Raw genomic sequence first — 27,090 nt, 5'->3', positions numbered from 1 at the left:
AAAAAGCAAACGTTTAAAATGAATTGAATGTACATATATATGCATATGCGTGATGTGTGTTTGTGTGTGTGTGTGTGTGTAAAAATGGAGGAAAGGGGAAATGGGACTTTTGATACTTGCTATGGCTAAGGAATTGTGTGAAGCATTTCTGGATTTACAAATATAAATCAGAAAATGACTAAAGATCTAATGAATTTCAAATCTAGAAAAGATAATAAAGTTTTACATAATACAAATTAGAAGTCCCATAGTGCAAGCTATAGTACACAGCAGTAAGTTATGAGTCCCCAAAATGTAGGTTCAGAAACAAATAGAGAGCTGTAGGTATTCCTGGAAACAAGAAATATTTCTGGCTTGGTTGATCTAGACAGGTTTCCTGGGTGGAGTGTCATCCGAGCTGCAACTGCAATAAACATCTACTCCCTATGAAGCCAACAGAAACCCTACATAACAAAGGAATGATAAATAATATAGATATATTTTTCTATAGAGGAAACACACAGCATCCACTGCCCTACTGCCTTCCATCCACACAAATAAGAATTTTTCTACACATAACCTTTGAACTCTGACAAAGACTCTCTTCTTGACCAAATCTTAGTTAGGCTCCTCTAAGCCTTCCTTTCTATTACACCTCAATCTTGGCCTCTGTCCTGTCTTTGGTATGCCTAGCCCAGTCTTAGCAAAAATCCTGCTGAGTCAGTTTAGCAAGAATTCCCACACTTTTAGTATATGATCACCCTTGACATCAGATGAAATTCCTTATTCCCCTACCCTTGACATCTGCCCTTGTCCTGCCTTCAGCAAAAATCCTAGTAATTCAGTTTAGCAAGAATTCTTATACTCTTGATGTCTTATCTTATTAATTTCCATCCACTGAGCCCCTCATTCTGCTTGTTGGCTATCAGTCTTCAGCTGTCTCTGTTGTACTTGAAGTTGAGTTTGATCTCTCCCCCCCAGTTGCACTATTGCAATAGTCTTGAATAAAGTCTCCCTCATCATTTTAAAAAGCATTAGAATAATATTTTTTAACAACTCTGAGGGCCAAGATGATGAATCCAGTCGAAATGGGTACTCCTTGATTTTTCCAATATATGTTAATACTATTTAAAAGTTGTAATTCAACTTTATGTAAATCAAGTTCTATAAATTTGCCAGGAAAACTGTTTAGTTACTCAAGAGGTGTTTATTTAAAACCTATCCATAAGAACAGTGAAGGGTCTTAAGAGTTTAACAAGTTAGGCTGCCAGTTTTGTGGATGCTGGCAAAAGACCTGAGACCCCTGGGATTAAAACAGAGGACATTTACTACTTAAGGCACAGCAAACAGCATGACCATCAGAATATTTGTAGCAATTCCCTTTTCCTCCCAAGTCTCATGGGGTGATGTGAATAGACTCAGATGAATGTTACAGATGTAGTGAGGAAGTGAGTTGCATAACAAGAAACTCTGAGCTTAAAGAAAATGAATCTTTTATAATGTACAGCAAGTATGCCTCCTCTTTCCTCTAGAGGAAGACAATTTTTCACTATTCAGATATCCTTGTAAAGACGTCTAGGACAAAGATCCATTAGGGCCTCACCCACAAAATGTTTAGAAAAGTCGAGACACCTGTGGAGAATTGTCTCTCAACGCCACTTTGTGCCTACCATTATAGGAATCCTGTTAAGTGTGTAAGAAGAAGGTAATTTATCAGTGTGCATTTTCATGCCTGATTTTCACAAAGCCTGAAATACACTTACACATGACACTGATTTGTGACTTAACCAAAGAATATCAGATAACAGTCCCTTTTAACATAAATTCTTGATGGTTTGTGAGATGAAGAGAGACAAGAGAGGAAGCATCTTTCTATTTCTTTCTATCAGCTCCAGTTCTGCTCTTCACCTTAAGGTATCTCTGCTCTTCATCTTAAGTAATGGCAAACTTCTCCAGAACTTTCCCCTCGCTTCATCTACTATGTAAGCGGGATAAAGAAAATATCAACTTCTATGCTAGACATTGTAATGGGTGCTCTTTCTTCCTCTTTCTTTCTATTGAGCCTAACCACTCTTCAGCACCAAACCCTATATTCAGCATAAAAACCTGGATGTCCTGAAGAAGCTTAAATTTAGCAAAAGGAAAAATCATTCCCTCAATTCCACAACACAAAACATCTAACTCAAGCAGATTTGAATTTTTCAGTAGACATTGAGGAACAACCAAAGTTTAGCCATTCAGAACCTTTCTTTCTGGTTTGCAAACATTCTCACCAACGAGACCCAAACAGTAAACCTGCAAGTAACTTGTCCTCTCTCGTGCTCTCACTCTCATTCCACCTCTCGGTCTCTTCCTCTCTCCCTCTCATTCTCTTTCTTTTATATGGTAATAAATGCATCAATGAGATCTCCAGAAATCCATCTGTCTTCATTTTCTCGATATACAGAAGCAAACAACCCCTCAAATACAACTTAAATGTTACATTTTAAATCTGAATGAATTTAGAAAAGCAGCCTCATATATCATAAACTTTATAAACAGAAGGGCTTGATGTGTTAAGGCCTATTGCAAACTTTTGCATTCCATTTCTTTTAGTCTATTTTCCAAGTCTTGGATAAAATATATTTTTCAAAAATTGAATTTAGGTAAGTTTGTCTAACAATACTGAAGTAATTTTTAAAAGGTAGACTGTTATCCAAAGTCACCACTTAACTTTTTAAATCAAATTGAACTACTTCATTTGTAGCTTTAGCAGTGTTGAGAAATATCTGTATATTTCATAACGTATTTTAAAAATTCAAAAGATTATGTAAATGCTTTTCTTTAAATGTATGTTTTTTCCTTTGCCTGCCTTTAGTCATTGTAAAGGGATTATTTCTAGATAACATGTCTGATCTTCTGGATATTATTTCCCTTTTACATTGGTTTCTGAGAATTACAATGAGGTTGGCTGTCAAGTTTATAAGATTTTAGCAATCACATATGCTCTTCATGCTCTTCACTAAAAATAAAAACCTATTTTCTCTGCCCCAAGCATCCTAAGGGATGTTTCAAAATAAACTCTAATTACGTAAATTCTGAATCAGTCCAGTGATGTTTTAAAATAAATTCTAATTACATAAATTCTGAATTAGTCCTAAGGTAATAGATTGAAAGGATATAGAACACAGTGTCTTTTACAGGAAGCATCAGGAACACAGGGGATGGGAAAGATTTGCCATAGTTTATCCTTCTCAAATGCATAGATTTTCAAATGCTCCTGTCATGTACTACCAGGCTTCAGGTATTTAACAGGAAACTAGGGCCATCCCAAAAGTAGAAATACAATTTTCAGGTGGGAGAAAAATCAAGGCAGATGTAACAGGTGTCTAATTAAGAAAGATTACAGTTGATCTAAATTGTGAACAGGTTTGAAAATCCTGGGGATCCTTAAAAGTTTGGAGAGGTTGTAGGGCTTAGTGAATAAGAGCCTGAGCTCTGAAATCAGAGAGCAGTGGGCTTGACTTTCAACTCATTCTGCTATTTATTTGGAACACTGGAAATTTACTTAATAGGTATTAAACTTATCTTTTCCTATGCAAAATGGAGATGGTAATACCCACTAAATAAGACTACTGATAGGATTTATTAAAATAATACATAAAATACATATTACAGCATTTCACAAATGTTAGCTACTAAAACCTTGATGAAGACCGTAATGAAACAATGATAATCATGACGAGGTGGTGGTGCAGGCAACCCAAGGCCTTGTCTGCGGAGCACTAAACCAGGAAGGCTGATATTTGGCTTCCAAGTATCTATAAGTCTTTTGGCTCTTTAACCAGAGTTTTATTTTTCATTTACCTTAATCAAAATAGGTTCTATGTGAAAATGAATCCCAAATCAGATGTATTGGGTTTTATTTTTTACATATGTCACCCGAAAGTAGAGTTCATGTGGTCTATCAATAATTCGATTTCCAGGAATTTCTTCTAAGGAAATAATGAAAGAGATTCACAAAGAATTGTGCTCAAGAATATTAACTTAATGACTTTTAATGCTTTAAAACAATGTAAATATACAAAATATGAGATTGTTAATAAATTATAGGGTATATAAATATATGGACACATGTTGAAGTTGTTAAGTGTTATATTCTTGAAAAATAATACAACTTATCAGGATAAAACTTCTTAAAGAAGGAAAAATACAAAACAATTTGGACAAACTGAGCCACATTTATTAGTACATTTTTAGCCGCAAATATACACATGAATATATGTATCATTAGTAGTGATTTTTAAAAAATATATGGCTTTTGTGGTGAATAGTAATTTTATTTTCTTCTTTATATTTTTCAAAATTCTAAAATGAAAAAGCATTACCTTTGTATCAAAAAATTATATTCTGGGTTTGACTATTGTCCTTCTATGTATATGAAATAAAATGTTCTGGGACACAAAGAAAAATGTTTTATGAGACCTTTCTAGACTGGAAATGTTTGATTTGGTTAACCTGTTTTCTTGGATAAGTCAGTGCTACGCTGGATTGTAAATAAACTAAAACATTTATTTTAAAAATTAAATCACTTCACTTAAAAAACTATAAATTCCTTCTACCAATAAATTTCCTAGTTAGGTTCATAATGATATATCCATAACTCTCTTATAGCCATCAAACCAAGGATATTGCAAGATTCTCATATCTAGTGTAAAAGGGGAAAAGCAATAACAAAACTGGTTTTCCTTTCTCCCTATAGGGGAATTATTATAAGTGTAAACACTAATTGGGGAATAATAATAATAGATACTAGCAAGAGTTTCATCTATTGAATACTTAGCACAGTACATAGCCCTGTTTTAAGATGTTCTATTTTCAGACTTTATGTCTTTTATTTTCTTAACTATATAAGCTAGAAATTTATTATCATTACCATTCAACAGATGAGAACACTAAGGCTCAGAGAGATTAATATATTGTAGGTGACACAGCTAATAAACAGCAGAGTTACATTTTGGACCCAGGTCTTTCTGACACTAAAATCCATTTTCCATAAACAATATTGTTTCCCTAACCTTTAATTTCTTTACTTCACAATTATCCCTCACCATTCAGAATGTTTCTGGGCAACCAAATTTTAATGTACCCGTTACTTCTGTGTTATAACAATCTATAAGCCTAATCAAGAAATTTGGAAAAGATCATGATTCTTCTCCTACTGTGTTAGTTTATAAGGGCTGCCATAACAAACTAGCACGAACTGAATGGCTTAAACAACAGAAATGTATCCTCTCCCAATTCTACAGATTAGAAGTCCAGGATCAAGGTGTTGGCAGGCCCATGCTCTCTCTGAAAGCTCTAGGCAAGGATCTGTTACAGGCCTCTCTCCTAAGCTTCTTGGCTAGGGGTGTGCCTTAGCTCGTGGAAGTATAACTCCAGCTTTCACACGGTGTTCTTCCTGTGCATGTGTTCCTTTTTATAAGGACACAAGTCATGTTGGATAGGGGTCCACTCTACTCAAGTAGGACTTTAACTATTTATATGCATGACAACCCTATTTCAAAATAAGGTTACATCCTGAGTCATTAGAGATTAGCACTTCAACATTTGAATTTTGAGGAAACACATTTCAACCCATAACACCCACCGTGACTATATCCCACTTCTACTCTGCCAAACATTCTTCAACCCCAGCCACCAGGGTTATTAACTGGGGGACCCTCAAGAGATTCATGAATATAAGTGAATTTCAATTCATTGGCTTTCTTTGTAATTCTATGTTTGAAATTTCATTGATTTTAAAGAGCATTTCAGGAACAGATACTTCTAAGAGGCCTCAGTAGACTGCCAAAGGGATAAATGCCCTTCCTCCCAAAATTAAGAACCGTATTATATCGTGTGACACATAACAAAAAAATGTAACATTTGTATCTCCATGGTTCTCAAAATTAGTTGGCTTAAATATTACCTAGAAAGCTGTACTTAACTCTGATAATTACTTCATGGAGGCAAAATTATTCAGTGTTGTACCTTTTGGGGCCTATTAAGCCTTGTTGTCCAAATTATCAATACCACCATCCTAATCCAAGCAAAAATGTTAGCAGTACCCTAAAGTGCTTACTTTGATTGTACTTAAAGTGCTATCTTTAAATAGAGACCATTAGGGATGGGCCACATTTTATAGTGTGTATTTTTCACAGTGCTTAGTGTTAGAACTTAGAAATATTATGTAATAAAATGTTAATGATATTTATTAAATGAATAGATTAATAGATGGATTGATATATTTTGGAAATGTTCCTTTTTATGCCATCTATAATGTCTACCTGCCCCATGTGTTGATTTATGCTCTGAAAGCGGGAAGCTGGTTCACCATGCCATGAGATCACTGATTGTCTATACTAAGATTTCTGTACTACAGTTCATAGGTTACTCTGTCATGTTCAGATGATTTGTTCCACTTCTAATTAAGAAATTTCTCTGATTAGCCTATTAATAGAAATATTTTTATTTAGTCCCATAAAATTAATGACAGAGTAGTTAAGTGTTGAGACTTTGAAGCCAGTCTACCTATGTTCAAATTCCAGATCTAATGTGAATTTGTTACAAATTATATAATCTCCCTGGAATTCAATCTGCTTACTCATAAAATGAGTATGACAATATGCTCACCTCTTTATTCTAAGAATTATTTGACTTAATTCACGAAGCACACTTAAGTCAGCATCTTACAGCACATAGTAAGACTCTATGATTGACAATTATTTATAATTAAAGAAAATACCTGTAGTGAGAATACATAAATATATGTATGAAAGCAGTCATCAATACCTGAATTAGCTCTCTTTATCCAAATGAGTTAGAAAATATTAACACAGCTTGTAAGAGAACAAATGATATATATATATATGAAGGAAAGATATTAATACCTCAAAATTTTAAAGTCAAACTTTCTTTTAAATTATTCCTAAGAAGAAACATAGTGATGCTTTTTAGAGTTACTTCCTCATAGAATAATACAATGTTGGATATATCCATTTGCCATGCAAAAATTGGCCTTTCCTAATAACAGTTGCACTGTTACATTGAAAATCATCTGCCTTTCTTGAGGGAAAAAACTATCTAAAATACATGAAGAATCAATTAAGATCTAGTATTTTTAAAAAAGGTAATTCTTGTGAATTTCCTAATATCAAATATGCTTATAACAATGCAGTAACATTACCAAAGAGTTGTGGTGCGCCCATTCCCAGAGCTTTAAGGACAGGTCTCACAAACATTGCCTAGAGCAGTTAAAGTTCAGACTGCAAAAATATAGACAGACTTGAAAACTACTAGAAGCTTCTGTGATTAATCAACCCAGAATTACAGATTATAGCTCATTTTTTTACTTTTTTTTACTGACCTGACCAACTATTTGTGTAAACACAAGAAAATCTTGACACTGGGGAGTCTTTAATTCAACAGATCATTTCAACATGCACTCATTAATTGTTTCTTATGCACAAAGCACTCAGCTACACATTGAGTATATACCTATCCTTGAGGAATGTTCAGTCTATAACTAGGAATACAGTAAAGTAACCAGGGAATCAAAACATATGTCAGGACAAATGCCATGATTATGGTAAGCAGAAAGTGCTATAGAAGGACCTAGGATGCAAAACACCTAACCTAGGTGTCAGTGGTCTAAGACTACTTTCTGGAAGAAGTCATACTTGAACTGAGGCCACTAGGGCAGCTAGTAGTTAATATAGGGAAGTGCAGGCTGGGAGGTATAGAATGAGAGATTATTCCAGTAGGACATATTTGTTGGCCCAAGTCTCCAGACAAGAGGGTGATAGTTTGAAAAATGTGCAAGGAGTATAGATTGAGGGAAGAAGTATAAAGAGATGAGCCTAGGGAGGTAAGCAGGAAGAGGCAGGTTCATGAAGGGCCTGGTAATCCATGCTACACATTTTTAACTTTATCCTAAGGGTATATATGAAGCCATTGTGGGTTCTCCCTAAAGAAGTACCACACAAGAGTCTAGTCTAGGTCAGATTAGAGCTAGAGAAAGAGCATTTTATCCTTTTCTCAGCTTCTTTACTTCTTTATGTTAAATGACTTGGGAGATTGAGAAAAAACTGCTGAATATCTTCTTCATAAAGATTTTTATCATCCAAGGGGACCATATAATTTATCATTCACACATAGTTATACCAGAATAATAAGTGTAAACTGAAACGTATGGTCACCCTAAATTTAAATCTCTTCACAAATTTAAGTCCGCCTCTAGCCTATTTTTTTCAATCCTATTTAAAATGCAGAAATAAAAACAAGACTTTTGAATAATCAGCAAGAATGTGTTCACTGGTAAGGTTAGAGGATTAGCATGCTCTTCATAATTAATTGTATCCCTTTTGCTTTTCTGGATATAACCCTGTGTTGCTGACTCATTTATAGTTTGTACCTTATTGCAATTCCTAAGTATTTTTATGGTATACTTGCGCTTTGAAAGTCTTTACTTATTTTGTAGTTATCCTGCCTAAGAATTTTCCAACCATAATGTATCTTGGTTTCAATCGATCATTTCTCTAACATATAGAGATCACTTTCAATTATTCCCATCTTTAAGCTGTTAGTCACAGAATTATCAGCCATTAGGTCATAAAAGACAGGAACTATGCCTCCCTAGATGTAATAAGGTATGTATCTGAGTACTTTCTAGATGAAAGAACCAAATTATGTTATTTTTATTGTTGTTTCTCTCAATTCTATAATATATATAGATGGTGTTACCACCACATTACTGAAAAAGAAAATGAAGAATTGGAGGTTGGTCAAAGAACTGAAATTTTTATTCATTCCCAGATTGTGCTTAATTACTTATTATTAGCTACCAAATGAAATTATACTTGGATATGATTTCATTTATCTTGATAAAAATAGTATTATAACAATATACATACTGTTCAATGCAAAAATAATTTAAAACAAAACGTTTTTAAGTTATCAAAAGTTTCTAAAGACAAAGAATGATTTACTTATGAATTAAAATGTTACATTGACCTCAAGGTAGAAGTTAGGTTAGCAGAAATGAGCTTTGTTGCAAAAAATATATATTCAGGATACAAACTATAAAAATCACATTGGAAATAAAGCATAATTCTCAAGTTTATTTTTATTTCTAAACACAGAAATATTATTGAAATCATAAATTAAAGCATAGCTGACATATTTGTATTTATTGACCCACAAATAAAATCCCTTAGAGCTTTTTTTCATATTGAATTTCAGGATTCTGGCTAATTAGTTGCATCTCCCTTAAATGTGCTTTAAGACAGATATAGGAGAAACATCCTTTTTCTGGGTTTTAGGAGATACATAAATATCTAGTTATATATAATTAATTTGGGTTTCTATTTTAAATGTTACTTACATTCAAAGCCACCTCTGTGAGTCCCTGCACTTCCTTAGAAACATCAGTGATTTCCACTTCATTTCACTTCAACCATCTATGTCTATGTCCACACTCTGAAGTCTGGCATCCCTTGATATCGAGATAACAAATGCAAACATTCTTCTAAGTTCCGAGGTCTTCTCCTTCCAGCTGTCTGACCTACTTACCTATACTTTACTCATCATTCAACCCTATAGAGACCTCTGAGTCTTGATTTGCTGATTGCTTTATTGCTTGATAAAGATTTGCATTTTTCTTTTTTATTTTCTTTCCTTTTCTATGTATGTGTGTGTGTGTGTGTGTCTGTCTAGGCAAACACATACAGTGGGTAGCTCTCTCATAATATTTTATTTATTGCTGTAGACAAAAGCAGTTCCATTGGCACAAGAAATGCCTATCACTTATTCAGCCCAGTGTAAGACTCACAAGGCTGTAGACTGGAGCGTGCACTGCATTTGCAACATGGATGGCAACTCAGTCCCAGGAATCAGTGATGGACTGTCACTAGCCCTAAACCCTAGACTCCTCTCATGTCCAATATGAGATCAAGTCACCCCAAATCAGCATGTCAGCACCATTTTGGAAGCCCAATCTCACATAGTTCCCATAAAAGAAGTACAGCATTGGCCAGCAAGAAGATATTGCACATCAAACAGCTCTCCTGGGAATGGGCCCAGCCACAGAGCTCCTAATTTCCATTAGGCATGACTCCTTAAGTATCTGGTCAATCTCATGAGTTGGATAGAGAATTAGATAAACAGGCATGGAGGTCCATCTCACAGTTCTGGAGGATGACAGGACCAAGTCACCAGCAGATTTTGTATCTGGTGAGTGTTCTGGCTCATAAAACAGATGCCTGTTTGTGCGTCCTCACATGGCAGAAAGATCGCACAAGTTCTTGCAGGCCTCCTTTATAAGGGCCCTAATTCTATTCATGAGGGCAGAGCCCTTGCGACCTAATCACCTTCCAAAGGCCCCACTTCCAAATACCATCACACTGGAGGTTAGATTTTAACATAAAAGTTTGGGGAGATACAAACATTCATTACATAGAAATCTCTGTGAATGACTAGGTATAGGAAGGTAGATCTCCCAAAGGCCCCACCTCTTAAAATCATCCCTGGGGGTTAAAATTTCCACACATGAATTTTAGGGACTCACATTCAGATCATAGCTGGTATTCTGTCCAGACAACATTGCCAGCCCCAGCCAGTCACCAGAGGGTGTCTTAGAAAATTCCAAGGAAGGCACTCCAAAGTGTAATAACACCCAGAGGCACAGGGTCTTGAGCAGGGACCTCATTTCCCTAAGCAAAAGGGAAGTATAGGCTTTTGCGTTCAAAGAGGAAACACTCCAAGACACAGCATGCAGAAAGCAAGGATTCAAAGGGTCCGAGGCAGAAGCTGTCACACTTCTGACCTAGCCTCAGCAATCCCACAGCATCATTTCTGTCTCATGTTTGCAGATACAGGCAAGTCACTGTGGCCAGACCAGAATCAAGGGAAGCAGAATTAGACTCCACCTCTTGATAGAAGTCAAGGTCTAATTTCAGAATAGCATGTAGGATACAAGATATTGATGCAGCCAGCTTTGGAAAACATAATCTGCCATAATCACCATAACTGTGATTCTTCTCCATAGTACTTACAGTGTTTTACTATGATTACTTATTTCCTTTTCTATATTCTCCACCAAATTTTCAAGTAATCTAATGAATAACACCAACACTTGTGCCCTTTACACCCCTGGATTCTGTTGATAGAAGTAGTTAATATGGGAAAATAGAAATAAAATGGCTGAAAACTATGAAGGGGCACCAATAAACAAGTTATGCTTATTGATATGCAATTAATTACATATTTACTAAACTGCAAGAAAATGCATAATAATAAAAGTTGACTCATAAAAGTCAACTTCTGTGGGAGCTGTGTCAAATTCATCAAATAACAATTCAGTCCTTTGCCACAAAGTTTTTGCTTAATATGCAAAACTACTATGCTAGTTCCATACAGCACAATGTGGAGAACACAGAAGATAAAACCTTTGAGTAGAGCAGTATGTATGCCAAAGATGCTATTCCTTCCAAATGCCCATGGACAGAATGAGGAGGCGTCCTGAGAGTAAGGAACTTAGTGCTTTAATAACAAAGGTGAAATTAATAGTTTTAATCTGTTTATCTATTCTCATTCCAGTCTGCTCCAACCCACAATGTCTGGAAGTTTTCATCCTCAGAAAAAGTGAAGTACTTTCTAAGTCTGTCATTTTTTTGCTAATCTTCAGTTGCTGAAAATCATTTTAAATCTATTCCTGTCATTTTGGATTTGCATAAGTGTCTAGAAAGAAAAGTCTAAAAAGGCAACAGCTGATTTAGTGTGAATGAACATGCCATAAAACATTTCAAACCTTACATCATTCATGTAAATCTTTCATGATTTAAAATGTTTGAACTTGCCAATAACGAGTATTCTGGTGTTGGGCTGGATGTAATAGCTAAGGCTGAAAAGGCACTTTCATTAAAATCATACCTCTTGAGGCACATATAATTTTGGGAGAGGGCAAAAAAACATCTTCACTTCAGTCTGGAATTTGGAATATTAGCCTCAACCTTTGACATACCAGTTGAGGAAAAAGGACATTTCTATAGCGTTTCATTAAGATACCAAGGGCAAATAATGTCTTCACCAGTGAGACGGGGGATGGTTTTGATATTCAAATTCTGTCTATAGTCAAATCAATTTAGTAAAGAATGTGTACTTTAGTCAAGTAACTGATTTAAAAAATTACTTACATACTGGGAATTTGGCTTTACTAAATCAGCTACTTATTGTCTTGCAAAGTGAACCCATCATAGACATTCACTTAGGCAGTGGCTTTCAACAGTGAGGTAGAGATTTGACAAATCTCTAGCTGGTTTGTCAACACATGGCACAACAAAAGCACTCTTCACCAAAGTGCCAATTTTTAGCAAACACAAGTCACCTATTAATCTAATTTTCATTCAGACCATACCAAAATCTTTAGAATTTCAGTTGTACTTTTCAAAATCCCAAACTTGTAGTGACTTTGAGGCATCACTGTTACTTTCACATATTCTGACCTCATCCAGTTGTTACTAAAACTTATAAAAAGATAAATTCCATGCGAGAGAATAACTGAAAAGAACCTTCCCACTCCCAGAAATTTGACAGATAATAAGAAGGAAATAATCTCTAAAAGATATAATTAAACAATATTCTTAAAGTTGAAGGTGGAGGATAAGAATTTCATTTCCTTTTTTTTTTTTTTTTTTTTTTAACGCTAGTGACCTGAGACAGCAACACTCCGTGTTTTCAAGAGTTCTTATTGATGAAAGTTGTTCAGTTCCATTTGGTGAAAGGGCCATTAGCTAATGTCTTAGACCTGTCTACAGAGAATGTGGTTAGCACTTGAGGGCCTGTGCCTAATGAGGCTCATCTTCACCTGTGACAACAGACGAACGTCTCCTACACAGTTTGTATTAGGATTGCAAGGAGAAAACGGCCCAAAACATCTCTTTAGCTTGACAGCCACAAGGACTCCCATTAGAAGTGTATTGTTTTGAATAGAGCATTCTTTTTCTAATATGTTTTTCAGTATAACTGCCATACACATACACTACAAAGAATCTACATTGAGTGATGACTCATCTTGTGAATGTGGAATAATACTTACCCTCTGCCCCTACCACCAGCCCTGCTGTGGACTGTTACCCCAGAGAGGACTTGAATGTTACTAATAAAAGTCATTTCAATGGTGGGCTGTCATGAAAAAAAAAAAAAAGTCATGAAACCACACAGCGTCTAAGGTGAGCATCCCGAAACATTCACCAATTGTCTAATCCTTTTACTCCATCTCTTGTTGATTCCCCCACATAACTGAATTCTCCATGACCCTTGCCTCAGACCTTCTTCAGAGGATAGTCATGGTTAGGATCCCAAGATATACACTAAGAGCCATCAACGCATAGGTCAATGATTCCTTAGAAAGCAAAAAAGCATTTCAATGCATCTTCCACAATAATACCTTTAGAGTCTCTGGTATAGCAGGTGTGGCAGATGCCCCAGCAGTTTTTATTTCAGCAAGCACCAGAGGTGATCCTGATATAGGTGTTTTGCAGGATACATTTAGAAAATACTAATATTTTACAGAAATGGGAAATAATACTCAAGCATAAAAATAGAAGTGGAGGCCGGGCGCGGTGGCTCAAGCCTGTAATCCCAGCACTTTGGGAGGCCGAGACGGGCGGATCACGAGGTCAGGAGATCGAGACCATCCTGGCTAATACGGTGAAACCCCGTCTCTACTACAAAATACAAAAACTAGCCGGGCGACGAGGCGGGCGCCTGTAGTCCCAGCTACTCGGGAGGCTGAGACAGGAGAATGGCGTGAACCCGGGAGGCGGAGCTTGCAGTGAGCTGAGAGCCGGTCACTGCACTCCAGCCTGGGCGGCAGAGCAAGACTCCGTCTCAAAAAAAAAAAAAAAAAAAAAAAAAAAAAAAAAAAAAAAAAAAAAAAAAGAAGTGGAAAGAGTGAAGGATGAGGGACAGAATTCTATGAGGCACCACACTCACTTATAAACTAATCTGTGTTTATTAATTCATCACTGTTTATTGATTAATAGGATTTCACTATTTGAGGCCAAATGTTTAAAACAGAGTCTATTTGGCCAGGCACAATGGCTCACGTCTGTAATCCCATCACTTTGGGAGACTGAGGCGGGTGGAACACGAGGTCAGGAGATTGAGATCACCCTCGCTGACACGGTGAAACCCCATCTCTACTAAAAATACAAAAAATTAGCCGGGCGTGGTGATGGGCACCTGTAGTCCCAGCTACTTGGGAGGCTGAGGCAGGAGAATGGCGTGAACCCGGGAGGTGGAGCTTGCAATGAGCCAAGATCGCACCACTGCACTCCAGCCGGGGTGCCAGAGTGAGACTCCATCTCAAAAACAAAACAAAAGCAAAAACAGAATCTATTTGGATAAATTATTTTAATTCAAAATAAGTGATGTTAATGAGAAATTTTAGATAATAGTTTATGGAAGATATCTTGGGGAAGATATGTGTTAGCAGGCAGGCTTTCCCCTTTCCTCTCCCAAAACATACCACATAAGTGGCTTCCTACTTTCACATGCTTAAGAACAGCTGTTTTTTTTTTTTTTTTTTTTTGAGACGGAGTCTTGCTCTTTCGCCCGGGCTGGAGTGCAGTGGCCGGATCTCAGCTCACTGCAAGCTCCGCCTCCCGGATTCACGCCATTCTCCTGCCTCAGCCTCCGGAGTAGCTGGGACTACAGGCGCCCGCCACCTCGCCCGGCTAGTTTTTTGTATTTTTAGTAGAGACGGGGTTTCACCGTGTTAGCCAGGATGGTCTCGATCTCCTGACCTCGTGATCCGCCCGTCTCGGCCTCCCAAAGTGCTGGGATTACAGGCTTGAGCCACCGCGCCCGGCCAAGAACAGCTGTTTTTGAGGTCTCCAAGACACAGATCTGACTGACATTCACAGTTCTGTGACCTATTAACTCCAAAACTTTCACTGAGTAATTAAGAAAGTTCTCACAATCTTGTTAGACTTTGGTCCTATGGCACTCATTCCCTGAAGAAAGAATAAGATTATACAGATTAATGTACACCAGGCCTAGCAGATTTGAAGCCAGCAACAAGGCTCTCATTGAAGACTTAGTATGACTAAGTAGAATTATTTGAATTATATGGTATGTAAATTTGTCTTAGGAGACATTTAAACCAGTAATGGAACTGCTTTTTTTTAATTCTTTGGCCATGTGTGTGAATTTTAATTTAGTCTTCTAATACCACCACAGAAGAAATGAAGAACAATGCATATTTCTACTAACATTAGGGTCATTAAGTTATTAATTACATATCCGAAGTATGTTTAAATAGTTGCTAGCTTGCATATGGACGGCAAAGATATAATTCTGTCTAAAATATCTCATAGTACTTAATATGATAGTACAGCATAATTTGTAATTACTCTTAACATATTCCCTTTATAAAACACAGTCCATCATGATTGTTTGTTCTTCGATGTTTCAGTTTCAGGAAGAAGACAATGCTTACACTTTCTGAAAAGCACCAGAATCTAACTTTGAACCAGAAAGACCAATATTTTGGCACAAAAATACTGTTAAAATTCATTTTGTTCACCATCTAAAAAGACATGTACACAGTTATTAAAATTGATTTGGCATGGAAACTTTAAAAATTGTTATCTACTCAAACTCTCTGCAGTGATGTTTACCTACTTACCTTTTTCATTGCTATGAATTATCCCAGTGTTTGTTAATCCCACAGTTTTGAACCACATAATTAGCCTGACCCACTTCCTTTGCCCTCTTTAGCTATACTGGAGCATTGAGTCATGCCAATTTTCACTATTATAGTTCGAAGGTACTCCCTAAAATTCAAGTGTCAGAAACTCAATCCCAAGGAAGGGGATATTGGGAAATGGGGCCTTTTAGCATGTGTTTGGCCCTCATGAATGGATTAATGCTACTATAAAAAGGGCTTGCGGTAGCAGATTTCTCTTCTTCTGCCATGTAACAATATGATGCTCCTTCCCCCCAGAGGACTCAGGGTTCCAGGTGCCATGTGGGAAGCAAGAGACCAGGGCCCTCACTTGCTGGCACCTTGATGCTGGACTTCCAAGCCTCCAGACTGTGAGAAATAAATTTCTCTTATTTATACATTACCCAGTTTGCAGTATCTTGCGACAGCAGGCAAAATGGACTAAGACAATCACCTTCTCAAAAGAAGTGCCGATTCACAAATATTCCTAAAGTCCACATTGTGAACCTAGATTTGAAGTATTGACAATCATGATAAAAATACAAACTCCTGGACTGCATCTGGTACTTGACACATTTCAGAGTCATTCACACAACCAGCAATGATTGAGCAGTCACTTAGTCACTAAGAGATCAGTACTGCACTTAGCATTACAGACATCAAAACAAATAAGACACAAGCCCTCCTCAAGGACATGGTCTACTAAAGATTATTGATACTCCAAGATGAAATAAAGTATTAAAGATGTCATGATGAATGTATATAAGAAACACAGGAACAACAAAGGAAAGAGTAGTGATTCCTACCTAGATATGGAGAGAACAGCTCCTAAAAATTTACACTAGAGAAAGCAAAATTCTGAATGTTAAAAATAATGACCAATCTTTCGTCTGGTGAACAAAAAGTATATATCAGTCAGGATTCCAAAAAGAAACAGATGGCATATGTCAAGTAAGTTAGTGAGCAGAGGGTTTATTTACAAAGTTTTTTTTTTTTTTTTTTAAACTTCTGAGTAATTCAGTTAATTTCTGCATTGGAATGACCAGTTGATACATTTTAAGAGCAAACAATAATTAAATAGTTAATAAGACCAAATACTACCAATGTCAAGTGCTTCACTTACAACACCGTTGCAAAGATAGGTACTCATTCATTCAGTAAATACTCAGTGAACCCCTACCATTTAACAGGCATTGTTTGAGCACTGGAGATACAGCTGTGAACAAAGAAGTCAAGGTTCCTCCCTTCATGGAAATTTGGTGGGAGGAGGCAGGTGATAAATAAATAAACAAGGTAATTTTGGCTGGTGGTAAGTATTATTAAAAATAAATAAATAAAAGGGCACACTTGCTTTCTCAGGTCGCTGCTTGGCCTTCTTCCAAGTGTACTTTCCTTCCTTTCTTTCCTTTCCTCACAGTTTTAAAGCTTTTTAAATTAACTTTCACCCCTACTCTGAAACTTGCCTTGGAAAAATTAATAAATACATAAATGCATAAAAGGTTTATATAAGTTAAAGTAGCTGAGTAAAGGTATGAAGGGCTATTTGGGGAAAGATCTCTCTCAAGGGAAGACATTTGAGATAAGACCTGAGTGATGGAAAATAACTTTATTTTAACATTCTGGAGAAGACAAAACTATGGAGACATTGAGTAGAGAATCGTTGTTAAGGGGAAGGGGGAGGGAAGAATGAACAGGAGAGCACAGGGGTTTTTTAGAGCAGTGAGACCATGCTGTATGACCCTACAATGGTAGATATGTGTCATTATAAATTTGTTTAAACCTGTAGAAAGTACAACAGCCAAAGTGAATCCCACTGTGAACTATGGACTCTGGGTGATAATGACATGTCAGCGTAGGTTCATCAACTGTAACAAATGTGTTACTCTGGTGGGGATGTTGATAACAGGGAGACCATGCATGTGGAGGGGTAGGAGGTATGAGGGAAATCTCTGTACTTTCTGCTCAATTTTGCTGTGAACATAAAACTGCTCAAAATATAAATTCTATTTTAAAACTGTTTTGAAATATGATCATCTAGCTCACAAGAGAACTCAATTAAATTACCTGTGATTCAAGTTAAAAACACATATTAAAATCCTAAGGTATCACTTATGTTATGAGAATTGCTTCTGGTTAACCTGTTGTAATCTGGAGTCTCTAAAATGCACTCATTTGAATTTCGACATAACATCTGAATTAGGTGATTACATTCGGAAAAACTGTGATTGCTACATTTTTAAGCTGAGAATCATATTGGGGTATGGATTGGAAGAGGATGGATATGGAATGAAAAGATGTGAAAGGTAGGAAATTAGAGGGTATTAAGTAATTGAAACTCATCTGAGTAAAAGCAAAAGCAGTTTTAGTTCAGCGTGAACCATTAAGTCAGCACTGAATGTCACTGGTTACAAGAGGAACTTGGCTAATGGAAAATGAAAACAGCTGGATTTACAACTCCCAGAAATAAGTTAAACAGCCTACTCACTGCCAGTGAAGACTTTCACAGTGGTAAATGGTGAGGCTTCTACATATAAGCTTGTAGGAAGGAAATGAACAAATGGATAAACCTTTAAAGCTACGGATTAAATAAGTTTGAATTATCTTGCTTTTGGTCATTCTTTACTAAGCACTGGTTTATCCTGATAGTTAAAAATCATAAAGTTTCGTATATTTTTTAAATGTTGTATTGAGTTGAATTTGGTGTTCTATAAAATAAACCTGCAAAAATTTTACTATCAGTTAGCTATACTCAAACAACTGTCTTAAATAAGTAGTTCAGGAACTCAAAAGTTATGGTGGTATAACCGTATTATACAACCAAGTTATGGTTGTATAATTACAACCTTGATCTCCTTTTCTTCTAACCTCAGGATCACCCCCTTAATTCAGGCCCTTGTTTCCTGACACGCGGACAATTACAATAACCGCTTAAACTATTTTCTTCAGGCATCCTCTTCCAATTTGTTCTCCACACTGCTGCCTGAGCTATCTTTCTAAAACATCACTCCTTGCTGAAACCCAAATCCTGTAGAATACAATTCAAACTGCTTACTTGGAAATACATGTTTTGATAACCTAGATCCAACTAACATTTTTAGTCTCATCTTTTAAGAGTAGGATAACCATGTAATTTACATAGAATACTTTTGGTAATAAAAGAAGGAACTATTTATAATTTCTGTGAGACAACAAGTTTAAACTGGACCATCAAGGCAAGCAAGAAAACATGATTACCTTATTTAAAAGCCAATAGTTTCTTTGATAAATCAGTGGCTCCTCTCCTCTGGGCTCCAGAGCACAGAGCAACATTCCTCTGCTTAGCAATTTCACATCACATTTTGGGTATCCGGTATATTTCCGCCACTACACTCATAAGTCCAAGAATTCAAAGATACATCTTTGCAACCTGGTACCAAGTATAGGACCAGGTACATAAAAGGCTTTCAATAAGTGTTTTTTGATGGTGAATTAATACTGAAGCAGAGGACTGACAGGCCTAAGTGGAAGAAGAAGTAAGTAAATATCCAGGAAATGGGACAAAAGTCAAGTAAAGATCTAATCATCCAGATAAATCCATAAAATTATGTTTACATGGGAGCTGTACATATATACATATTCATCCAAAGGAAAGAAGTATTATATGTAAAAGATCAACATTACCTGTGTAAACATTTGTCATAGGTTTTGATTTTTATATTTATTCTTTGAGATGAAAAAATAACTTTGCATTCTCCTTTTAAATGGCAAGGTACAAAAATAAAAGATAAATTTTTAACATCCTGGTTTAAAAAAGCTTCCCAACATGTTCAATAGTACTTATTATGGCTCCAAAAGCATCTCTTCCCAGTCACTCCAGGACTCTAACATTTCAGATTCTTACTAACAAATGATCCCCCAATTATGCTGCTCAGTTGATTAAGATAGTTCATGCTTTACTCCTTACAAATGTTCCTCTCCTGTGTGATGTTTCCCACACAGGATCATCACAGCTGATTCTGTGTAATCACCACAGCAGAAATAAGTGAACAAAAGATGTAACTCTGATGAAAACAGCTATGCCTCCAAATGGTATCTCATCAGGGATCCCAATGAAAAATGCTCAGAACTTCAAGTCTATTTTCTTATTTTGCAAAGCCATATATTTGCTTTTTAAAAGCATTTGATTTAGAATGACATAAAATAATTTAAAACAAAAATGGGAGAATAAATATTCATAGGCAAGCCTTTGTATTAATAGTTTCAATAACTTTAGCAATTTTCATGAGACATATACTCTTTAATGGTAAAATATAAGGTGAGGACCCTCATCCAAACTCCTGCAAACTCTCACCCTTAGGAGAGCCCTCATGACTCTAGAAATCTCCAAAGTTTCATCAGCTTCCTCAGACTCAGTTAGACATCATCTGGGAATTAAATGAGTTAACGGATCTTAAACATTTAAAGCACTTCCTGGCATACTTTATGTTAGTTAATAATATTGCAAGATATTTTATTTAACTCTGAGATTTATTTATCTGTTATATGCAAACTTGTCCTTTTCATTCATTAAGTTCTCTAGATTCTTTCAAGGTTTATTTTCCACCCTGTATTTACTGTAACCCCTAGAAAATGTAACCTCCAATAACCTCATATTATAACTTCTGAGTTGTCTTTACTCCAGTGATCCTCACTTCTGTTCACTCAGTTACTTCCCATAAGGGCCACACCAAAGATTTTGTGATCATCAAAAAATATTCCAATTAAGAAACCACCCAAGGCCCATGCCTTCTATCACAGCAGTTGATCTTTTGATTTTAACTTAATCAAGAAAATCCCATCCCAGCACCACGCAAGATGACCTTTAACTTCAAACCCTCCTTATCTATATCCTTAGTCATTCTTGCTTGTCTTAAAGAGTAAATGGTGTTCTTCCTGCTCAAGGCCAAATTCTCTCCCCAAATCTTGTCCCTTTCTCCTCCTTTCTTCCCCTCCTTCAGGATTTTGTTCCCTCTGTTATCATTCATTCTTTATATGCAACTTCTTTTCTTCTCTCTCATGTGTCTTTCCCCTCACCTGAGAATAAGTTCAAATATTTTACATCAGGACTACTCTTGAGCTTTTCATCCAGCTCTAGATACTACCTAGATAATTTTTCCATGTCTTATCCAATCTTGTCAAAAATAAATCATCATGTTATGTTTCTAATTCCTTACCTCCCATTCACTAATTCATTATTGTCTTCACTCAACAAAACTTAACAAGTGCTTCCTGTCTAACAGTTAACTCTAACCCAAACTCTTACTTCATAAATCCACTAATATTTATATTTCAGCTTGTCTTTTTTTTTTTTTAGTTTTTGATAGTGTTAATCACTTCATCAGCCTCCCCTCCCACTATGTCTCTGTGAACATACTCATTTTTATGTTTTATTCTACCTCTTGTCAAGGAAAAATTGTACCAAACAGAATCAAGCCGGCAGGACTATTCAAAACTATTGCCATAGAGGAGAAAGATTAAATTTGACTGCAGACACAGAAAGCAAGAAGATTTTTAAATGGTGGTGAGAACTAATGGAAAAGCACTGGAGGATGTTGTAGGAGTAGCTCAATGTAATCAGGCCATCTTTGTTTGCCCACTAGTATTTATTAAAGTTAGTCTCCTATGCTCCTGCATATATGGGAGACAGGGGCACCATCTCCTTAGATGATATTTCAAAAGGATAATCCACAAACTCTTAAGAAAGACATTCCTGGTGACATCATACATCAAGGCCTGTTGGGGAGTGGGTAGCAAGGGGAGGGAGAGCATTAGGACAAATACCTAATGCATGTGAGACTTAAAACCTAGATGACGGGTTGATGGGTGCAGCCAACCACTATGGCACATGTATACCTATGTAACAAACCTGCACATTCTGCACATCTATCCCAGAACTTAAAAGTATAATAAATAGGCTGGGCGCGGTGGCTCAAGCCTGTAATCCCAGCACTTTGGGAGGCCGAGACGGGCGGATCACGAGGTCAGGAGATCGAGACCATCCTGGCTAACATGGTGAAACTCCGTCTCTACTAAAAAAATACAAAAAACTAGCCGGGCGAGGTGGCGGGCACTTGTAGTCCCAGCTACTCGGGAGGCTGAGGCAGGAGAATGGCGGGAACCCGGGAAGCGGAGCTTGCAGTGAGCTGAGATCCGGCCACTGCACTCCAGCCTGGGTGACAGAGCAGGACTCTGTCTCAAAAAAAAAAAAAAAGTATAATAAATTTTTTATAAAAGAAAGATATTCCTGGATTGTAGAAGATTTACTCTTAAAGGGACAGAGGAAGAATGTACAGTTTCAAGTTTTCTAAAGTAAATGTTCTAAGAAAAGGGAAGTCAGGGGCCTCTAGATAGGGTTCTTTAGAAAGAACTTGTCTAAAGCTCAGTCCAGCTGAGGTGAATGTTAACGATAATTTGATCGCTGTCTATCATGCTTTCCCTTCTTTCTTTGTCCTTCTTCTGTCACATCTTAAAAGCAGGGATCTTTAATAATTATTCGTTCACCTACCACTGCTCATTTTATTCAATACTAATCCTGGGATGCCTTGGCTATCTCATAGTTTCAGTTATCACCTGCTAGATACCCTGCATAGCTTTTCTCATTCATTCATTACCACCCAAATCATAATTTTTCTCTCTTAAATATTTCTCAGATAATTCCCCCATTAATTTCTACAATAATTTGATGCCTTAGTCATTGCGATAGCTTTTTAAATGTGTCCTCCTACAAGTTTGCCGTCACACATCTGCCAAACATCTAACTAAAATGTAAATGTAACATGAGACTCCATAACTAAAAGTACTTCCAATTCTCCACAGAGCCCTAAGACAAAGCCCAGGCTCCCTAACATGCATAGCACACAAACCTCCATGACCAGGTCCTAGCCCACCTCTTCGGCCCCATTACTCAAAAGATTGCCCTGTGAACACCAGGATGTCTCTCATCTCCAACCCCTAACTCACTTTTGTTTTTTAACCCATTCTATTCTCATTCTCTCAACAAACCAAACACAACTTGTTTGGTATGATCATCTAAATTGTTATTAAGTTCCTGGCTGGGCATGAGGGCTCACTCCTGTAATCCCAGCATTTTGAGAGGCCAAGACAGGTGGATCACCTGAGATCAGGAGTTCAAGACCAGCCTGGCCAACAAGGTGAAACCGCATCTCTACTAAAAATACAAAAAATTAGCCAGGCAAGGTGGCGGGCACCTGTAATCGCCGCTACTTGGGAGATGACGAAAGAGAATCACTTGAACCTGGGAGGCAGAGGTTGTAGTGAGTCAAGATTGCGTCATTGCACTCCAGCTTGGGCAACAAGAGCAAAACTGTGTCTAAAAAAAAAATTAAATAAATAAATTGTTATTAAGTTACTGATCCTCATTAATTGGGTAGGGTGCCCTCTATAATGCTCTGTAGGTAACACTCTGCATTTATCTATAAGTAACTGAATGTGTTTGTACATTTCCCCTAAATATAAAGTCCTTACGAGGACTCCATCTTTTCCATTTTAAAATGCCCAGCAAAGAATACAATGCCAAATACATAGTAGATATCTAACAATTATTCACTGAATTAGTCATTAAATTAAATGAGTGAACAAGTGTCAGTCCATACAGGCTGGTATAACAAAATGCCATAGACTGGGTAGTTTATAAACAACAGGAATTTATTTCTCACAGTGATAGGGCTGAGAAGTCCAAGATCAAGGATCTAAAAGACTAGAAATCTGGTAAAGGTCTATTTCCTCGTTCACAGATGCCACATTCTTACCGTGTCCTCTCATGATAGAAGACTGAATGAGCTCTCTAGGGCATATTTTATAAGGACACTAATCCCATTGAAGAGGGCTCTGCCTTCATGACCTAAACACCTCCCAAAAGGTCCCCGTCTCCTAATATCATCACTTCAGGGATCAGAATTGCAGCATATCAATTTTGGAGAGACACAAACATTCAGAACATAGCAACAGGTAAATATGTAAATAAAAGGTTGAATGACTTAGGATCCTTTTATGCTCACAACCAGATCACAAAGAAAGCAAATATGTCCATCCATCATTAGCAAATATAAAATGACCTTCAAATCTGTTCTGTAAGTTTAGTGAAGTCTAACCTTACTGACTTTTTAAGTGCTTTTACCGTGCATTGCACAAATCTTCTCTTGGATGGAGGGGATATGCATAAAAATATTCTAGAGGCAGAATTCAATTAATCTGATAGAGAACCTCAGGCAATCAGAATCCTCTAAAGTCATGACACCACACAAGACCATTTTAGAAGCAAGCCTCAGGTGCCATTCTGAAAAATGAAAGGGTAAAAGACTCACTACAAATTTTATATCCTGTTTAAGAGCGAACGAGATGTCTAAAATATTTTAGCCAATCTAATATTTTTAAACCACTACTTTCACCCCCATAACTCATTAATATCATCCATTATGCTAATTAACAACCCATTAATTCTGCCAGTGAACACCCATTGCTAATGTGCTAATTAGCTAATATTTGGTTCTAGGAATAAAGAAAGCTAAAGCACTTAAAATAGTGCTTCTGGAGTGTGGCCTTGCTAATTAAATGTTAGTTGACCACCTTCAGAGTGTAAATACTGGATTAGGGCAACTGCCTACCACTCAGGTAGAGATTAAAGCTAACGAAAGCACACACATTGTTTATGCTAAAGAATTGTCAAGCAGATTATGGTCACCATAGCACTTACTGTTTTACATGCGCGTAAACTCTGACTATTAATAATAGAACCCCAAAATTCTTGTTTAGCCTTTCCTTCCACAGAATGAGAAATTACGGTCTTAAGATTTATTTTCCAAATGCTTCCACATGCACTTTACAAATGTGGTTTCTACAATCAATATTTAAGAGAGAAAAGAAAATGTGTTTGATGTACCTATCCAAATGTTTAGCATTACACCTCAGAGGAAAATGTATCTTCATGTCTTTATTATGTCATCAGCTTATGGCTTGAAGTGTAAAGATAAATGTCTTCAAAGTGCTTATTTTATTAACAAGATAGAAAATAAATAAGAACTTTCAACAATCCAAGATATAATCCTTTCTTCCTTAATATCCTCACATTAATCTTTACCTCTGCAATGGTGATGAAAACCGTGTAGCATTATTATTGTTTAGTCTTGAATAAGACGTATTAGCAAAGTTAATCCAAGGGGAATGCATGCTATCATGCATCTGAAACCTGCAGCATTAATACAGTTCTAGAATCTGTAGGATAAACATATAACTTTTTGGAAGTCAAAACATAATAGATCAGCACACAGCACAGCCTATTTAAATATATTTTGATATATTTCCTTCCATTTATCTTAGATATAAAGACAAGTCAATTTAATACTCAGATATGGTTTTCTGTGTTAAATGCTAGATATACTATAGAGGACAAGGAAAGACTCCTAAGTGTTGAATACTAAATCTTTACTCAATTCTTATAAACATAAAGAATGACAAAAAATGGACTCTAAAGTAAACAAAAGAAATGTTGTTACATTGAAGTAATTGTAACTATCCATGACAATATCAGAGTGGACAATTCACACACACACATACACACACATCCCAACACATACTAGATTTTAATCATGTTTCTCTTAAATACCCTGGGTGTTACATAGTATAAATTAATTATTTTATCTCAACTTTGTCTAAATTAAGTCAAGTTTGGATAAAAAAACTGAGTTCTGTTTTCATGTTTGCTAAGGTACTCTTTACTGTGTAGAGTTCATTTGCTCTGGAATAAGTTTTTATAATATTCTATATGTTCATCAAACTGATAAGTATTTTGTGCTTGTCATTAGTGGAAATGAACATCCTCAGGCTTCAACTAATCTATTCAGATGAAAATTACAATGAAGCAATTATTTTATTTAGGATTTCCTAAGCAAACTTGTGGGGCGGGGGGAACCAAAACACCTAGATTTGTTTTACAAATGATTGAACGCCAGCTCTTGACACCACTTCTAGTCTAACTCCACATTGCCATATTTTATAGCTATACATGGGTCACTGATTGATTCTCACAGTGAAATCTTTCCTGGATTTACCTATTTTGAACACAAAACAATATTCAAACCTTCTCATCTTCTATTCCATTGAAAGGTATTACCCTTCTATTATTTGCTCTGTTCCTGCATATCCATTAGAAAAGCAAATAAACTAATTTATACTAGGCTATTAATATAATAATTGAATATGGGATCCCCTAAGAAACATATTTGAATATTAATAAATTCTTTATTCAACAAATATTCATTGAGTGTCTCCAATGCATTAAGTATTGTTCTATTCTACACCACTGGGGAGGTGTTAGTGAAGATGATCAGTGAAGAAAGCAGACAAAGACACCAGCCCTCCTGAAGCACACATTCCACCAAGGAGAGAAAGAGACAACAGACAACAGACACGAGTATATTTGTATATTAGAAAATGGTTAATGCTATGGGATAAAAAAGAAGAAGAAAATAGAACAGGGTAAGAAGATCTGCAGTACAGGGAAGTAGAAAGGGTTGCAATCATTGAAAAGGTGACTTAGGACCAGAGACTTGAAGGAGGTGAGGAACAAGCCATTCAGACATCTGGGAAAAGTGCTGAGGGCAGCCACTACAAACGCCCTGAGGCAGGAAGCAGTCCTGGGATGCCTGGGGAACAGCAAAGAAGAGAGTGTGGCTGAGCTGAGCAGAGTGAGCTAGGTAGAGAGTAGGAAGAAAGATAAGAAAAAGGGGGAGTGGAAGAGAAAGTCAAGATTATCTAGGGCCTTGTTAATAAATAACTTATGAACTTAACCTATCATGACCAAAAGCAGTGCAGGACACACCAGATACAACTGCATACTTATTCCTTTGTTCATTCAATAAGTTTTGAGTGTCCAATAAATATCGGTGAACGATATTTATTGTAGAGGGGGCCTCTACAATAAGCTTGCAGTTGGAATCATGAAAATTGCAAGATCTATGTGTGTAGAGGTGAGCGGTCAAAAGACAGAACCCCAGGGAATTGTGAGTTAAGCGACAGAGAAGGAAAAGGAACGAAGGCGGTGACTGAGGAGCAACCAGACACTGGGCGGAGAAAGACCTACTTAAGTCAAATAGGAGGAAAGTTCCAGTATCAAAAAGAAAAAGAAATAGGCCAGGCGTCGTGGCTCATGCCTGTAATCCCAGCACTTTGGGAGGCCGAGGCGGGCGCATCACGAGCTCAGGACATCCAGACCATCCTGGCTAACACGGTGAAACCCCGTCTTTACTAAAAATACAAAAAAATTAGCTGGGCGTGGTGGCGGGCGCCTGTAATCCCAGCTACTCGGGAGGCTGAGGCAGGAAAATGGT

General features: G+C 36.7%; 1 long non-coding RNA gene across 1 annotated transcript in view; it reads right to left on the bottom strand.

Moving 5' to 3' along the window:
• Positions 1–27,090, bottom strand: part of LOC117069693 — a 325,386-nt gene that overhangs the window by 15,163 nt on the left and 283,133 nt on the right. The window contains exon 4 of the long non-coding RNA XR_004431636.1: positions 3,826–3,953. This is a non-coding gene — a long non-coding RNA (uncharacterized LOC117069693). The remainder of the gene's footprint in view (positions 1–3,825; positions 3,954–27,090) is intronic.

The sequence above is a fragment of the Trachypithecus francoisi genome, unplaced genomic scaffold (genome assembly GCF_009764315.1).
Source record: "Trachypithecus francoisi isolate TF-2019V2 unplaced genomic scaffold, Tfra_2.0 Lachesis_group3, whole genome shotgun sequence".
In the NCBI taxonomy this organism is placed as follows: Eukaryota; Metazoa; Chordata; class Mammalia; order Primates; family Cercopithecidae; genus Trachypithecus; species Trachypithecus francoisi.
Note: the sequence above shows the minus strand (reverse complement) of the source record. Positions and strands in the feature narration are given on the sequence as shown.